The following is a 19,218-nucleotide window of genomic DNA, read 5'->3' as shown; positions in this document are numbered from 1 at the left end:
ATTGACACAATACCTGTTAGCAAATGTGTCAGCTAGAGATGATGTGCAGGAGTTTGCAAGGATTTGTAGTCTTGCATGATGACTACTTGATGCTAATTAGCATTTTCGAATCTGAGATTAAATAGAGCTGAATATAGTGATTAAAGACACGTTGTCCGAGAGAGATTTATATGGTTATCAAAAATTCATGCCAGGGTAAGCCTACACGAAACACAGCCCTTATTTTATGTGTTTCTAAAATACCCCTTGGGAAAAATTAATAGTCGAAAAATGTTTGGAAACATTTCTGTTTCACCGCTAGATTTTATAGGTATTATTACACCTCCACCGTGGAGCTCTATAACCCAACATCAATAACACAGCATTCTACAACGGGTTGGTCAAAACAAGCATTGTTATTGGTTGAGATGGGTTTAAGCCATACTAAAAAACCTGTTTAGCACAGGTAAGCCTATGATGCAAAAATGTGAATCTTGTTTTCTGTTTCCAACAGTCTTGAAGGACTGCCGTGTAAGGTTGGCTATTTCATGAATCTCAAATATAAAATATATTTTGATTTGTTTAACACTTTTTTGGTTACTACATGATTTCATGTGTGTTGTTTCATAGTTTTGATGTCTTCACTATTATTTAACAATGTAGAAAATAGTAAAAAATAAAGAAAAACCCTTGAATGATCAGGTGTTCTAAAACTTTTGACCGGTATTGTAATACAATAAAATGTAAATAGAAAAACAAGTCAAATGACATGAAATGCAGCCGGTTTGCTGTCTTTCCAGCTTCAGTTTGAAGTTATTGTGTTAGCTAGTCTCGTCTAGTTGTCTAGCTCCTCTGAACAGTGTCCTAGCGAGAGAGCACATTTTCTATGCCAGGTGAAATCGTGCATTATTAGCTCATTGTTATGGATATATCCAAAACATCTTAAACAAACACACATGCGGCTACTGTGCTGTTATTCTAGCTGCACTGTTTGACCTGACTGTTTTAGCCGTAGTTGGCTAGCTAGCAAGCACGTTTCTTTGGTGGGATTTTGGCTATAGGCTACCTTGAAGCAAGGTAAGACATGCCTCAGAATATGAAGTAAATGTCCAGTGTTCAAACAATTAGGCTAAAGAACAGGCAAAATACAGTATAGCGATGCTAATGATAGGCCTAACCTTCTTCTGGTAGATGGAAAAGCATTCCCAAAAACAATGTTAACTAGCTACAAAGTACCCTATGTCTACCTGGCAGAATGATATCATCATTATTTGCATACATCCTGTGGCGATTTCTTTAGCAAACTCTATCTCATGTGCTACAGAAACACATTAATCAAACAACAGTGCTAGGTGCCTGCACACTTGAACTAAATGGGAACTACACAAAAAAAAATCTACATTTCTCAGATCTCAAAAGTGGTCTCCTGATGTGGTTTAAACATTTATATAGGACATAGAACATACAATTTTGTTGATTTTCTATTTTTCTTTTAAAGGAATAATACAAAAAACGGTCTGAAACCTGTGAATTTCTGACTCAGTTGACACTCATTTATCTGTTTCAATAGTAGGTCCTACTATTAGTCTACTTGCGCAGTACAACTTGGGTTGGCCTGACTTTGAATGCCCAATATGGGATTTATCATTTTAGGTCATTCAAAGTGTATGTCACTGTTTCTCATGGAATTTCTTACACAGGGTGACATTCACCGCTGACTCGTCTTTAGGGTAGGTGGGTGAGCAACAACAGGTAAAAAAACAACAAAACTGCAGTAATGCAGAATGCACCAACAGACCTGAACATTTTGGTAACCCCATGCATTCTTAAAGCCTTTATAACAGCTATATAAGACATTATAACACCACGTTTTCGAGACAGGTCTAAAGTAATCCCCTCATTTTGTACAAATTCAGGTGCTAGTTAGAGTGGACCAGACTCTAGAGTCTTGTCTAACAGCATAACAGCTTCTCTCCCCCGGCAGTGATAGCATCGGCTTGCTCTCCCCCTATAGCTATCAGCTAACCTGAAGCTCCCTTCTCCCATGGGTCCCTGTCAGACAGTTGTGCTTTTGTTATATGTTATATATAGAGTTAGCTAGCTCTCTGGGGTACCTGATTGAGCCTAGCTAGCGGGACGTGGCTAACGCTACCTTGATACCAGAGGATACCAGGCGGGCTCCCAAGACCCTGAGGCAGGCTGAGCCCGACTCCCATAGGCTGGAGGCGCTGCCTCTCCCTGGATCCTCGCGCCTAATGGGTCGGCTGGGACTTGGGGAAGGGGGCGGGGGATGGACAGAGACGGATTGCTGCTGACAAACAGCCACTGACAGCCAGTGAATACAGGGCAGCCTAGCAGAAAGGTCAGAGCAGGGAGGGATGAAGGACCGCTTGACTTTCAAAGTTTCACCCTTTATGGAGGGAGAAATGCTTGCACAGGAAAGAGACTGGTTATTCTTGTGGTTTAGTGAACACATGCAAATATCTTGTTAGGAAGTGCATTTTTCATCAACCTCCTACTCCTCAGTTAAATTGGTGAATTTAGAAATGTAAGTATCAGCAATTAAAAAAAAATACGTTTATCATGTAAAATGAAAGCATCATAGTGTGTAAATGTGTTTATGTTGTCACAAAATATGTAAGATAATTCATTCAAGAACATGACACATTTTTATGGATTGCGTTTCGATCATCAAAACTTTACAAATGACAATAATGGCATTGATGGAATGGAAGAGACAATCTAAATGTCTCATTACATTCTATACCTTTACAAAGAGAAACCAGCTTAGTAAACGTCTCCTCCCCCTTGGGGGCCCGTTACACAGTGTAGGTGATGTGTTATTGACTTCAGTGAAGAGTGGATAAGAGGAGAGCAGCAGTCTGGAGCAGCGCTGATCAAGTCAGATGTCACCAGCTAACACCAAAGCCACACTAATGGGTCCCAAGAGACAGTGTCTTTGGCCTCTCACTAGGAGGATGATCTCCCACTAGCATACTGCTGCTCCATGTGGAAGCTAGGGGAGATACACATACACACACACACACACACACACACAAACAGACACAACCACTGTGCCATCTTACATAAAACGCAAAGCTGCATCTTCACTCACTCTGCCATCCCAACACTTGGCATTGTCTGTCTCATGCCTATTTCCTTAGGCTATTCCTATACATTTCTGATCAGTGATGGTGGCTTATCTCTATGTTGGACTTGATTTTCAGCATCATCTTTAAGCAATAACTGCTGGTTTCAGACCTTTTCTTAGTCATTGTAAAAAGTCACTCTCTTGTTTGATATACTTATTTCATGGGGGACTTACATCTTCAAGCAACTGTCTTGATTTCAGATGTCTTCTTAGTAGACTCTCTTCTTTGCATGTGATGACTTAGCGTGATCCTCATCGTCTCAGTCCAGCTCGGAGGTCGGCTCATCACCCTGGTTGTGAAACCAGAAGGGACACCTCCCAGCAGGTCTCCCGTCCTACCCACCGCTCCCAGAAGGCCATGCTCCAGCCATGTGTCCATCCCGTCCTCCGCTCCGCTCGCTGTCCTTCCTCCGCTACGCTCGCTGACGAGCCGCGTGACCTTTTCCCCACGTCAGGTGTCGGGATCCATTAAGTCAGGGCAGCGGATGCTGTGTCACAATAGGAGCCCCCTCAGCCTCTCCTGACTCGTTGAACCAGTGTTCATTTTGGAAGCTATTTCAGATATATTTGGAGTTAGGTTTAGTCTTAAAATATATTTGAGTCTTAGTCACATTTTAGTTGTCTCAAACTTAGTCATTATCAGTCTATGAATACTCTGGACAATTTTAGTTTAGTTTTAGTCAGTAAATGTTTTACCACTAAACAATTCATATTACCTCTTACTTGTATCATGTGCACATTCAGATAGCCTTGTCCTACTATCTCCTTGTTTAAATCTTAGCTGGGCAACATTGTAACCAATGCCAGCCATAATTAAGCATAGGCTATAGGATATAAAGCTACAGGTTAAACAATTTAGCTCTGATTTTCTCCCTATCATAACCTTTGGAGGGAATTTTCGTCTCCTTACATTTTCATCAAGAAACAATAAAAGTAATTGGTAATAGTTAGAACTTTTTCAGGGTATCTCGTCTTGTTATCATCATTAGTTTTCGTCAGGATAAATAGGTTGTTGATGAGTATTTTTTGTCATAGTTATTGTTCACAAAATTAACACTGCGGTGAACGTTCCCCAGCGTATGTTGTTAGTTCCCAACGAGTGTCCACTTTGGAGTGAAACAGGATCCGACGCAAGGTGACAGCTGTGACACAGCGGTGACAATGACTTGGAGGTCTGGCGGAGGTCGCAGCGAAGAGGGCAGGGAAGGCATGGTGGTATGGGCGCAGTTGGAGGTGTCCCAGGAAGACGGGCCACACACTGGTCATTACCCAGGCGGTGGTGGACAGCTGCCAAGAAGAATGCCGAGACGATGGCCGTGTGGTGACACCGTCAGACTGCAGGGAGGACAGTGTGGAGGTAGGGCCAGTCAACTCAGGTTAGAGACATTAATCCACACATCTTCACCGGACTGAGAGGAGAGGTCGAGAGGGAGGAGAGAGAGTGGGGAGAGAGACGGGGAGGGAGAGGAGAAAGGGGGGATAGAGAGATAAATGGGGGAAGCGGGAGAAGGTGAGAGAGAGAGAGAGAGAGAAAGAGAGAGAGAGAGAGAGAGAGAGAGAGAGAGAATAGAGGTGGGGAGAGAGAGCGAGAGAAAGAGAGAGAGGGGGGGAGCGAGAGAGAGGTAGAAGAGGAGGAGGCTTGCCCATATAACCATATCCCATCACAGTGTCACAGACTCCCAGCACATACTGCAGTAGAGCTGTGCCAATGAGACCAGACACTGAGCTCAGACACTGAGCCCAGACACCTCCATGCTGCTGGGGGGGATGCATTATAATGATGATCTGAAAAAGACCAGGCTAATCGGCATTTACTGCAGTAAGGGAGTAAGGGAGCCTTCTGGGTATACTGCAGTAAGGGAGCCTTCTGGGTATACTGCAGTAAGGGAGTAAGGGAGCCTTCTGGGTATACTGCAGTAAGGGAGTAAGGGAGCCTTCTGGGTATACTGCAGTAAGGGAGTAAGGGAGCCTTCTGGGTATACTGCAGTAAGGGAGTAAGGGAGCCTTCTGGGTATACTGCAGTAAGGGAGTAAGGGAGCCTTCTGGGTATACTGCAGTAAGGGAGTAAGGGAGCCTTCTGGGTATACTGCAGTAAGGGAGTAAGGGAGCCTTCTGGGTATACTGCAGTGGGAATATGTGAACGATATAATAAAACCACAGTGTGAAACTGACATGATTGAAATGAACCTCCCTGCTGTGGATCACAAAGATATTTGTATGCGCACGTTTGTGTGCGTGTATGTGTGTGTGCGTGCGCATGGGTCTGTGTATGTCCATTCATGTGTGTGTACGTGTGTGTGCACGTCCGTGTGTGTGAACGTGCATCTGTGTTGTCGTCCATTCATGTGTGAGTGTGTGTGTGTGTGTCTGTGTTTGTGTGAGTGTGTGCGTGTGAGAGTGTGGGCGTGTGTGTGTAACGCCTGGGCAGAGAGTGTAGCCTATGTCTGTCCACTGTGTCATAACCCCTTTCCTTCTCCCTCATTACTTCTCTCATGTTGGGTTGAGCATACAGCAAACAGCAACACACTGCGCTCACACATGGTTGCCTCATTTTGTTAGGGCTGAATGGGACACCATAGCAGGCTTCCAGTGGTCTACCCTGGGGCTACTCGTCCCCCACTGTCACTTCACTGTATGTACCAGCAGTGCAGGGGTCAGTCCACCCCACCCACTGACTCCCTTTGCCCACCGCCATGACGTTACAGTAGAAACACAGTAGAGCTTTTTCATGAACTACCTTCTGTAGCAGTCCTTTCAGAGCGTACTACACTACAGTGTAGTGTGTGGTTGGGTAACAGCCATCTTGATGGCATGATGGCGTTAAAGATGACAAGGCTTCTTTTCAGTGTGCCATCATTTCTTTGTGGGCGTACACAGTACTATTTGTTTAGGGTTATGGCTTGACTAATACTTTTGTTAATGATTTATATCAATTTCAATGACCAACAAGCCAATGGTAATAGCATGTCATGCAGGGAAGGTCAGAGGGGGTATTTGTGATTGTGAACCAGCCCATCTACAGTATGACATCTACACACAGCCAAACAGTCAAACGATGACTACCAGCCCGGCAAACAACCACCACACCCTCAATCCATTTTTATTGGATTTGAGCTGCCGTGTTCTTTTTTTCCTGGCTTCCCCCTAGCACCACACACACACAGGGCACTCCAAACAAAAAATCCATACTATCGACCGGCCAATGTCACCACAATTACTCTTCCCAAACAGCCATTGAGGACAAATGACATCTGCACTGCCTTTTCACCCGGTCACTCCGGCTTAGCAGAGCTCTCCCCCTCCACTCCTCTCTCCTCTCTCCCTTGTCCCCAAGAGCAGACGAAGGATATCGAGGATCTGGAAAGATTCTGTATGGCGGAATGGTCTAAGATCCCTTCTGACGTGTTCTTCAATCTCATACAACATTTTGGGAAAATTATCAGTGTCATTATCCTCACAAGGGGAGGGTGCTAAAGTATTGAAAACAATCATTTTGACTCCTATCTTTTTAAGTTTGTTTTACTTGTTCAACAAAATATCGTTCTCGGAGTAATTGTATTAGTATAAAATAACATCATTTCCAAATTGCTTTGAGCGTACAGTATAGTTCAGTATTTGTATGACTTATTTCATACAGTCCGTTTTTTGTTCATCTTTATCAAGGTGCCAATAAGTATGAACCTTACTGTACATGTAAACCTACTCACTCCCTTTCCACCAAATGAGAACGAAGCAGAAGGTGGAGGATTGGTCCACGACTAGGCCTATGCTGGTAAGAGGTATAGGCTAATGAAGCTCAGAGGTGTGAGCGGAACCACTTCCCATGTTGACACAAACACAGCAGCACAACTAACACCAGAAGCCCTCTGGTACTCTGCATTGATTTTGCTGTCTGGATGCAGAGGCCCAATCATTTATTCACTATTGGCAGCCGGGCCTGCAGGAACCTGCTTTAATGCTCTTAGCTATAAAGTTTCTACTTAGTAATCTTGAGAGAAAGTTGTCCCCCTGCAGAAGCAGACAAGGTGATTGAATTTCTCGCTGTAACTGTGACCCAAGAGGACATTTTAAATGACTTCTAGTGCAGGTGGCATGTACCAGTAAATGTCTGAGTCTGAGTTTCAGACTGTCTGGGTCCCAATCTGATCCAGGATCATCAGTCACCGCCTACACTCTGCCCAGAACCCCTGTCTAAACCAATGAGAGACAGTGTTATACAATTTCTACCCAATAATCCCTTCACACACTGGCACATTTTCAGCTCTCAGTTGATTAATATGATAAACGTTTCACGTTGACTTCTCTCTCAGGCTCAGAAGCAGCCATCTATCTACTGCCTATCCATAATACTCCTAAAGAAACCTAAAGTTAGCTCTCCAAATGTGCACAGCCAAAGCTAGTTTTGATCCATCATAAATAAACTCACCCTAAACACAGCACAGATTGATTCACCCATCTCCAGCTAGCTCTCTTTCTTGTTTTGACTATTCAGAGTGCTGATCTAGGACCAGATCCCCCTTGTCAATATCATCATATTCATTTCTGATGTGAAAGGAACAACTCATCCTAGATCAGCTCTCCTACTCTGAGACCCTTTATGAATACGGACCCAGATAATAAACCCATCAGAATTAGACTATAAAGTCCCCCCACATCAGCAGTGTGAGGCTGTGCCATGTGGTCATCAGTCACAGCGTTCGGTTTTACAGCATCATTATTCCCCCACTGACACTAATGAGCCACAGTTACAGTCAGAACCTACTGCAGGCCAATTACGCCCCATAAAATAATCACTGGGTTTTATGTTGTGTGTTACAGGACTTGGAGGCTTGGACCCAGGTGGGAAGTGAGATATTGTCTATTGTGAGATACGGGATTGGAGATGTTGATTTAATGATTTAGTCTACTATACTGTACCACAGGAGCATAGATCTGCAATAGTTTTAGTGTGCCAAAATATACCATCTGCCTGTGTCAGATTTCTACTCTGCTCGCTGTGAGGGATTTGGTACTGGAGGGGAAGGGTGGAAAGGAGGGAGCACTAGGAGGAAAAAGAGTGATGGGGGATATAGAGGGGGCTAAAAAAACTCTGCATCCTTAGAGCAGACAGCTATGTCAGCACATTCCATTAAGACTTTGAGAAACCCAGGGAGGGAGGTACAGGGGCGATTTAGATCCTTTGATGTAGTGTGTGTGTGTGTGTGTTTGTCTGTGTGTGTGTGTGTTTGTCTGTGTGTGTGTGTGCATTCGTTTGTGCATCTGTGCTTGCTTGTGTTCATGCTTGTGCGCATGTGTGCGTGTGATTGTTTGTGTGTGTGTGAGTGTGTGTGTCATTCACACTAATCACCTTAATTATTGCCTCTAATTACCTGTAAACAGCTAATGAATTCTTCAGGAATCTCATCATGTTGTGTGCACCCACATCATCATTCGTTTTGCATCCCTGCCATTAATTTGCTAATTTGCTCATAAACAAATACAATTAGCATAAAATGTTTGATTACAGGCTCAGGGGGGGTGTAGAAACCTTTTTCTCTCAATTTTGAAAAATGTAGCAATAACACATTAGGTGTGTGTATATATTTATATATATATATATATATTTTTTTTTTTCTTGTGTGTATATTCATGCAATTGTGTAAAAGCTACATCCAAGATGGTGCTGTTAAGCAGGACAATAGACTTGGTCTAGGGTGGATTCATGATGAATGTGTACGTTCCACCACAACAAAAGCATAATTACCCTATTCCATAATGAATATATTCATCATTAAAATCAGTGCCCTGCAGCAAAGTCTTTTTTTGTTGTTGCATATTCTGTCATCTCCCTTCTCCCATCTCCCCTGTACCTCACATACATCTTTCTAGTTAGAGCTGAGCAGACAATAGGCCTCCACAGCACCGAACATACATCACTGTGCTTTAATAACACAGACACTAGCTACCAGGCTGGTGTTCAATCAGTCCTGCCACAGCAGTGTTTATACAGTACCTTTGTTTACTATACCATACTGCCTGGTCTGCTCTGAAACGTATGTGTCTCTATGTGAATGTATCTTCAGGTGAGGGACTACTTGTATGTACTATTTCACAGAGCCCATTAGGGTGGAAAGTATGTTTTAGAACCCTTTTCAGGTTCAAGTTTGAGCTTATTTCACCCAACGAAGGACCCACAAAGAACCATTTTGGCGTTAAGATTTTACTTGAGGGTTTAGGCGTCAAATCGGATTCTAGACCTAACCCTAACCTTAACTGGTAGTACTTTATAATAACTCAGCGTAATAAAGCATTCATGATGTATTAGTAAATAGTTTATCATGTATTAATCATTACTCTATAAGATGTTAACTATAGGTCCTTTTAAACCATGTACTAATCATTAGTTAAGTCTTTTAGCATGGCCTTATCTAAAGTGTGGGCTATTTATACCCTAGAAATACTTCTATAAAATCTTTTGAGTGACCAGTGTAATTTCTCACAAAAAAAGATGGACATTTCATTGGTAGACATTCCAGCAGTACCTGATACTCCTTACGGTCTCAAATAGCCTAGGACATATCAATGGTAAAGGAATAACCACACAACATAGCATGTTAAAGGAAATGTATCAAACATTTTTTTCACAAAAACTGTGAAACAACTGTTGCAAGCACTTGAGAAAGAGTTGTAAATGTGAATGTTTTGCCAATGTTGTCAACGTTGCGAACGCAAAACAATCATTAAACAGGGAGATGTAGCCTACACACAGCTGGCCGGACCCGCCAGTTTTTCTCTTGTGGATTTTTACTCCTTCATTAGTGATATGATTGAGGTAGAAATGTTACATGTATGATTTGCAGGTAGAAATTGTACAGACAATATATAGCCTTCAAATGCTCCCAGTGCTTTAGTCTTTTAACCACAGACTATTTTCACACATGGCTTTGTTTGGTTGCACCTTTACTGGGGCTTTAAAGGTACTAACTCTTTAAACATTGTTGGATAGTTCAGAGAAATAATGTATTCAGATATTTGTTTTCTTTCCTGAGCTGTCTATGGACTGCTCTTATGCCGCATTCACATACTAGTCGGAACTAGGAATCTTGGAAATGTCCAACTTGCTAACTGGTTGAACACGGCATATGTATAACTACAATCAGCTAGGAAGTCTGAAATGTCAGAGTCCCGACTAGCATCTATCTCTTGTGGACAGATTTGATTTCAGTCAACCAAAGAATCTGTCACAACGGGATGGAATGCATAGGAAAACCATCAGCAATAGTGCCAGTGTTTGGCTTTTCGTCACTGATTATTTGGATTTACCAGGATTGGGTGAAGGTGGTGCTTAGTTAGCAAATGCTAGTTGGTACTGTACGAATGCTAATGTACGTCTTGCTAACTGGTTGTAGTTATACACATGCTACGTTCAACCAGTTAACTGTTTGTAGTTATACATATGCTACATTCCAGCAGTTAACTGGTTGTAGTTATACACATGCTACGTTCAACCAGTTAGCAAGTCAAACATTTCAGAGTTTTCAAGTTCCGACTAGCACATGAACATGGCATGAACTTCACAACCAGGAACTCACAATTTATAAAAAATATGGACCTAGAACTTCATTTTGCAGCTGACCAAATTATGCAAGATTTTTGTTCTGGGTTAACCGAGATTAGACTGGTCTAAGGAGTGACTGGAATCCACACTTTGGTTTTGGTAGAAAAGTAACGCTTATCTTTGCATTTTCAGACTAAAAACGTTATTTTAATCAGCATAGAGTGTGTCTTAAATTACAGATTACACTATTACAATAATGTGACTGTTTTGGAATAAAAGGCTCAATATATTTTTAACACCCTCTGTATTGTGTGCTTATTGTTTAACCATTGATATGTTCTAGGGGCCATTTTGAGACCCTCCACCCAAAAACGATCTTTTGATATTTGTTTAATTTGTCCATTGTTGTCAGCAATCCATTTTTCAAGATATGTAACTTTCAAAATACATACATCATCTCCATATGATGCATTTTGGACTATGTCAACAGTGGACTAATAAAACAAATACCAAACGATTGTTTTTGGGTGGAGTTTTTCTTTAAGGAGAATAAGGTACTGTAGACTACTGCTGGCATGTCTACCAATGGCAAGTCATATTTTTGTGAGAAATTACACAGGTGACAAAATATTTAGAAAGTATTTCTAGGGTATAAATAGTCCACACGTTAGATGAGGCCACGCAAAAATACTTAACTAATGATTAGTAAATGGTTTATTAGGTCCTATAATAAACATCTTATGAATGATCTTATTAATCATTATTAAATACTTAGGTTGTTTATCAATGTATGAATAAATAGGTTACTGACGTTTACAAATGTGGGAGTAATGATTAATAAATAATGAATAAACTATTTACTAATCCATTATAAATTATTCATTAGGTGGAGTTATTATATAGTGCTATACCCTAACCTTAACCACACTGCTAACCTTAACCACACTGCTAACCTTATGCCTAACCCCAACCTTAACCACACTGCTAACCTTATGCCTAACCCTAACCTTAACCACTGCTAACCTTAACTACACTGCTAACCGTATGCCTAACCCTAACCTTAACCACACTGCTAACCTTATGCCTAACTCTAACCTTAACCACACTGCTAACCTTATGCCTAACCCTAACCTTAACCACACTGCTAACCTTATGCCTAACCCTAACCTTAACCACACTGCTAACCTTATGCCTAACCCTAACCTTAACCACACTGCTAACCTTATGCCTAACCCTAACCTTAACCACACTGCTAACCTTATGCCTAACCCTAATCTTAACCACACTGCTAACCTTATGCCTAACCCTAACCTTAACCACACTGCTAAACCTTATGCCTAACCCTAACCTTAACCACACTGCTAACCTTATGCCTAACCCTAATCTTAACCACACTGCTAACCTTATGCCTAACCCTAACCTTAACCACACTGCTAACCTTATGCCTAACCCTAACCTTAACCACACTGCTAACCTTATGCCTAACCCTAACCTTAACCACACTGCTAACCACACCACACTGCTAACCTTATGCCTAACCCTAATCTTAACCACACTGCTAACCTTATGCCTAACCCTAATCTTAACCACACTGCTAACCTTATGCCTAACCCTAACCTTAACCACACTGCTAAACTTATGCCTAACCCTAATCTTAACCACACTGCTAACCTTATGCCTAACCCTAACCCTAACCACACTGCTAACCTTATGCCTAACCCTAACCTTAACCACACTGCTAACCTTATGCCTAACCCTAATCTTAACCACACTGCTAACCTTATGCCTAACCCTAACCTAACCTAACCACACTGCTAACCTTATGCCTAACCCTAATCTTAACCACACTGCTAACCTTATGCCTAACCCTAACCTTAACCACACTGCTAACCTTATGCCTAACCCTAACCTTAACCACACTGCTAACCTTATGCCTAACCCTAATCTTAACCACACTGCTAACCTTATGCCTAACCCTAACCTTAACCACACTGCTAAACTTATGCCTAACCCTAACCTTAACCACACTGCTAACCTTATGCCTAACCCTAATCTTAACCACACTGCTAACCTTATGCCTAACCCTAACCTTAACCACACTGCTAAACTTATGCCTAACCCTAACCTTAACCACACTGCTAACCTTATGCCTAACCCTAACCTTAACCACACTGCTAACCTTATGCCTAACCCTAATCTTAACCACACTGCTAACCTTATGCCTAACCCTAACCTTAACCACACTGCTAAACTTATGCCTAACCCTAATCTTAACCACACTGCTAACCTTATGCCTAACCCTAACCCTAACCTTAACCACACTGCTAACCTTATGCCTAACCCTAACCTTAACCACACTGCTAACCTTATGCCTAACCCTAATCTTAACCACACTGCTAACCTTATGCCTAACCCTAACCTTAACCTTAACCACACTGCTAACCTTATGCCTAACCCTAACCTTAACCACACTGCTAACCTTATGCCTAACCCTAACCTTAACCACACTGCTAACCTTATGCACAACCCTAACCTTAACCACACTGCTAACCTTATGCCTAACCCTAACCTTAACCACACTGCTAACCTCATGCACAACCCTAACCTTAACCACACTGCTAACCTTATGCCTAAACCTAACCTTAAATTAAGGAAAAAAAGCTAAACAAAATCATGAATTTTTACAATATACAGTATAGCCAAATCTGACTTTGCAGCTGAGCCCATCTAGTGGAAATTGCTTAGCTCTGCCTCCAGGACAAGATTCAGTGGGGTAAGTTGAGCCATTTTGTACATTCAGCATCATTCCCTCAAGGGAAATATAGTATTCTTTCTAACAAAGTTATCTACATATATTTCTGGATTTTGTTTACCCCTAGTAATAATCTGAATTCATGTAAACATTACAGTTTTGAAAATATTGCTTGTCCAAAAAAGAAGCCAACACAGCTACAAGGATGCACTTTCATGCTATGTTTAGGTCATCATATTGAAGCTCATAGACCCATGGGCCTAACTTACCACTTTTTCCATGCGGTTTCTTCCTTCACAGACTCCATGACATGACGACCTATTGCTAAATATTTTGTCAAAATATTATTTTTGTGTATGGTTTCCTAGAAACAAGGGGTGGCTCAACTAACCGTTTGTGCTCAATTTACCCCACTTTCCCCTAGCCCCTTTTTTTCTAAGAGTACACATTGTAGGTTTGATTGAACTGAGTCACTTTCATGAAAATTGTGTTTACAAACCTCCAGCCTCAGCCTCTCACTCCTTGTGGGGTTTTTTATCACATAGACACTGCGAGGGGCAGGTAATTACCACATGACAAACACAATGGATTGACAGAAGTCAATGACCTATCTCTGTAGATCTTTGTGTCCTGTATTGATTTGATAGGAGATTAGTATCTCTCTGTGTCCCTCCCTCCAACAGGTCATACTGCAGTCTGTGACCCTGCCAGCAATACAAATGGCAGCACACATCTCCTGTGGAACTCAAAATGTCACCTGTCAAACTGGACATGGTGTGTGGGCAGGGGATGGTTTAGGGATAACTAGACACACATATGACCTTAACAGTACAGGGCTATGTTTGAAACAATAGCTGTAACACATACCATGTTGACAGTGAGATCCATTTGATCTTGTGTTGAAAGAAGACCCGAGTAGCCTTTATTTTCAGGGGGAGAGGATGAAGCGAATCCACAAAGATCAATTGAAGATAATATAATTAATATTTCAAGCTATTTTGGTATAACGCTATGGGGTGCCATTTGTAAAGTTAAACAATCATTTTTAGCATAAATGCAGAGGTGGCCCCCTGTAGACAGCTGAGGTGGGCAGACAGACAGACAGCCAGACTGGGAGATCCCTGTCACATCTGTCTGTCTCTAACACTGACGGCTGCTGACCCTCCCTCCACTGCTCTGGTCATTCCATCCCTGTCTGCAGCCGACTGTCTCTGACAGGCGACAAGACGCCTGGGACATGGCAGGGCCAACCCACAGACACAGGTAGACACCAGGGTTTACTGTTGTCTGCAAGACAGAGAGAGAGGGTGGGGAGTGAGGGGCAGAGAGAGAGAGCGCTGAGTGTCTCAGCATTGCCAAAAGGAACATACTCAGTGAGAGTTTAGTGAGATGAGGAAGCAGAGACATTGATTAAACATTTACAATGAATCATTTTGAGCAATTTAAAATATTCATGAAACACAATAATACAGTTTGTCACATACATATTGTTGGGACTTCAGCTACGGGTGTGTTATTGTGGTTATTTCACTGTGTAACTCCCTCCTGATGTTGAGACAAAAGAGGCTGCAGGCAGGCTGGGCAGGGCTGCCTCTGCAGTAGTCTGGAGAGAGAATGCTACTGAGACATATGGGCCATGTCATTTATCTAAGTCACCTCTTGAAGGAATGAGACGGTCGCTCTGTGTGAACTGGCATGGATCCCTGTAGGGTCAGAGCCTTTGTTTAGCCCTGCACCTGGTGTAGCACTGGTTTGTTATGTGAGAGAGGAAACAATGTGCAGAGCAGTCTCAGAAGGAAAAGGAAACAGGAGAGAGAGAGGTCAGGAAGCTTAAGAGAGATTAAGTAGAGGGGGTTTTCTCCCTCTCCTTTTAGGAACACACAGAACATAACTCTCTCCAGCACAAATTAGGATTGTGCTGTTTCCTCCCATTTCATTAGTTATGAATTAATTATGCTCTCTAATGCATGTGCGCCCACACACATGCACGTGCACAAACACACACACACTCAAAACTTCCCATTTAGTTTTTGTTAAAAAAATATGACTTTACTTCACAAGCTAGACACTAGAAACTATATGGAACAAAACATATAAACGCAACATGTAAAGTGTTGGTCCCATGTTTCATGAGCTGAAATAAAACATCCCCAAAATGTTTCATACTCACAAAAAAACGTATTTCTTTCAAATGTTCTGTACAAATTTGTTTGCATCCTGTCACGCCCTGGTCTTAGTATTTTGTGTTTTCTTTATTATTTTGGTCAGGCCAGGGTGTGACATGGGTTTATTTATGTGGTGTGTTTTGTCTTGGGGTTTTTGTAGGTTATGGGATTGTGGTATAGTAGAGTTGTCTATGTAAGTCTATGGTTGCCTAGAGTGGTTCTCAATCAGAGGCAGGTGTTTATCGTTGTCTCTGATTGGGAACCATATTTAGGCAGCCATATTCTTTGAGTGTTTCGTGGGTGATTGTTCCTGTCTCTGTGTTTGTTTGCACCAGATAGGGCTGTTTTGGTTTTTCACGTTACTTTTTTTTATTGTTCGTTATTATCTTTATTAAAGATGTATCGAAATAACCACGCTGCAGTTTGGTCCTCCTCTCCTTCATCGGAATAAAACCTTAACACATCCTTGTTAGTGAGCATTTCTCCTTGGCCCAGATAATCCATCCACGTGACAGGTGTGGCATATCAAGAAGCTGATTAATTAAACAGCATGATCATTATACAGGTTCACGTGATGGGGACAATAAAAGGCCACTCTAAAATGTGTAGTTTGTAGTCACACAACGCAATTCCACAGATGTCTCAAGTTTTGAGGGAGGGTGCAATTAGCCTGCTGACTGCAGGAATGTCCACCAGAGCTGTTGCAAGATCATTTAATGTTTATTTCTCTACTATAAGCTGCCTCCAAAGTCCTTTTAAGAATTTGGCAGTACGTCCAACCGGCCTCAAAAACGCACACAACGCGGCGGGATCATCTGAGACCAGCCAACCATGAAACTGAGGAGTATTTAACTCTGTAATAATGCCATTTTGTGGGGGAAAACTCATTCTGATTGGCTGAGCCTGGCTCCCAAGTGGCTGCGACGCTGCCCAGTCATGTGAAATCCATAGATTATGCCTAATGAATTGATTTCAATTGACTGATTTCCATGTACGGTATGAACTTTAACTCAGTAAAATAGTCAAAATTGTTACTTTTGGCCTTTTATATTTTTGTTCACTATACACGAAGGCAGGGTAAAGTGACCAGGCATCAGTATAGATAATAATTAGAGTAAAAATAAAGAACAGAGTAGCAGCAGCGTGTAGTGTATGCGAATATGTTTGGGTTTTGTGTGAGATTGTCAATGTAGTGTGTGTGTGTGTTTGTATATATAGTCTAGTGAGTGTACGTAGAGTCAGTGAAGATAGTTTGGGTACCATTAATTGACTATTTAGCGTCTGGCTATTTAGCAGTCTTATGGCTTGGGGATAGAAGCTGTCTCGAAGCCTTTTGCTAGACAGTATCAGAGCGAACAGTCTATGGCTTGGGTGGCTGGAGTCTTTGGCAATTTTTCAGGCCTTCCACTGACACGTCTGATATAGAGGTCTTGGATGGCAGGGAGCTCGACCCCATGTTATGTACTGGTCTGTCGCATCACCTTGAGTAGCGCTTTGTGGTCAAGGGCGGTGCATTTGTCATACCAAGCGGTGATACAGCCAATCAAGATGCTGTCGATTGTGCAGCTGTAGAACTTTTTGAGGATCTGAGTGCCCATGCCAAATCTTTTCAGCCTCCTTAGGGGGAAGAGGCGCTGCAGTGCCCTCCTCACGACTGTGCCGGAGTGTGTGGACCATGTTAAGTCCTTAGTAAAGGAACTTGATCAATTCTACAACAGCCCCATCGATGTGGACGGGGGCGTTCTTTCCCCTCTTTCTCATATAGTTCATGATCAGCTCATTGGTCTTACTGACGTTGAGGTAGAGGTTGTTGTCCTGGCACCACACTGGTAAGTCTCTGACCTCCTATTTGTAGGCTGAGTCATCGCCGTCGGTGATCAGGCCTACCACCGTGTCGTCAGCACACTTGATGATGGTGTAAAAGTCGTACATGGCCACGCAGTCGTGGGTGAACAGGGAGTACAGGAGGGGACTAAGCACACATTTTTGAGGGCCCTAGTGTTGAGGGTTAGCGTGGCAGAGGTGTTGTCGCCTGACCTCAATCACCTGGGGCCGGCCCGTCAGGAAGTCCAGGGTTAAGTCTCAGGGTCCCTAGCTTGCTGATGATCTTGGAGGGGACTATAGTGTTGAACGCTGAGCTGTAGTCTATGAACAGAATTCTCACATAGTTATCTCCCCTCTTGTCCAGGTGGGTGAGGGCAGTGTAAATATTGAGATTGTGCCATCTGCGAATCTTTTGGGGCAGTATGTGAATTGGAGTGGGTCCAGGGTGTCTGGGATGATGGTGTTGTGTGTCATGACCAGACTTTCAAAGCACTGCATAATTACAGATGTGAGTGCTACATAGCGTCATTTAGGCAGGTTACCTTGTTGACAAAATGTTTAAGTGATCATCAATCAAGAGCAATCGGATTAAGTAATAGTAAAATGTGTTTTAACGGAAAACAATATAATCAAAAGTCATTTGAGCATTGTATTGTGAAAGTCTACGACTTTTTATGAATGTGTATTGCAATGTATTTCTCGATGAAACACTTTTTTGTGAAAGTTTGGTGAAAAAGTGACTGTATGATTTTGTGTGTTGTACTTAGTGTCAATTGAAAATGTGCTTAGCGTTTTTAAAATGGTCTGTTTTGAGTTTTGTACTGAGAGTTGTGAAAATGTACCACATACTTGTGAAAATGTACCACATACTTGTGAAAATTGCACCAAAGCGATAAAGAAAACAGTAAAAGCGCATTTGCTCGGTCAGCATAGTTTTTCTACAGTAATTCATCACGGGGGCTTTGAGCTATTGATGGCCCCAGCATCCGTTAGCAGGAACCTGTCAATGATTCACTCACTAAGCCCATCTGTCAGGCCCAACCGCCTGTCCTCTCCTCCTCTTCCTCCATGACCGATGGCTGTGCTGTGTAACCACAAAATGGTACGTTACGTGAGACAACAGAATGTTTCACTTTCGACGCCAATGTGTTCTTACTGAACTGGACAACAGAATGTCTCACATTCGACATCGACAGACAGACATGGAGCTTATCGACAACACCACTCTGAGAATGAATGAATGCATCCGAAGTAATCAAGAAGCGTCGGAAAAAGATCAAATGCAAAACTCTTCTGAGAAATGAGGGGGATATCCAACGGTGGTTTACTACAGAGGTGAACGCTAACTCTGGATATTCACAGCTAGCCTGAGGAGATACTGTATAATGAATACAAGCTGCTTCTAGAATCAATCAGGTTTGTGGCATTAGACAATCCCAATAACATCATTGGTACATGTTAGAGCTCAGCCACGCTGGTAAAGTTGGTAATCAGCCACGCTGGTAAAGTTGGTAATCAGCCACGCTGGTAAAGTTGGTAATCAGCCACGCTGGTAAAGTTGGTAATCAGCCACGCTGGTAAAGTTGGTAATCAGCCACGCTGGTAAAGTTGGTAATCAGCCACGCTGGTACAGTTCAGAGAGTGAAGAAAATTGAGGACATCTAGGGAAGCACAGAGCCGTTGTGTGACACTCAGATGTGGATTAGACTGCCATCTGTAGACGTATTGCCAGATATACACACAGAGATACAGTATGACATGACTGTAAAAATCCTGTATACACAGTAGATCTGCAGCTCAGATCTACAGA

The sequence above is a fragment of the Oncorhynchus tshawytscha genome, linkage group LG06 (assembly GCF_018296145.1).
Source record: "Oncorhynchus tshawytscha isolate Ot180627B linkage group LG06, Otsh_v2.0, whole genome shotgun sequence".
NCBI lineage: Eukaryota > Metazoa > Chordata > Actinopteri > Salmoniformes > Salmonidae > Oncorhynchus > Oncorhynchus tshawytscha.
Note: the sequence above shows the minus strand (reverse complement) of the source record.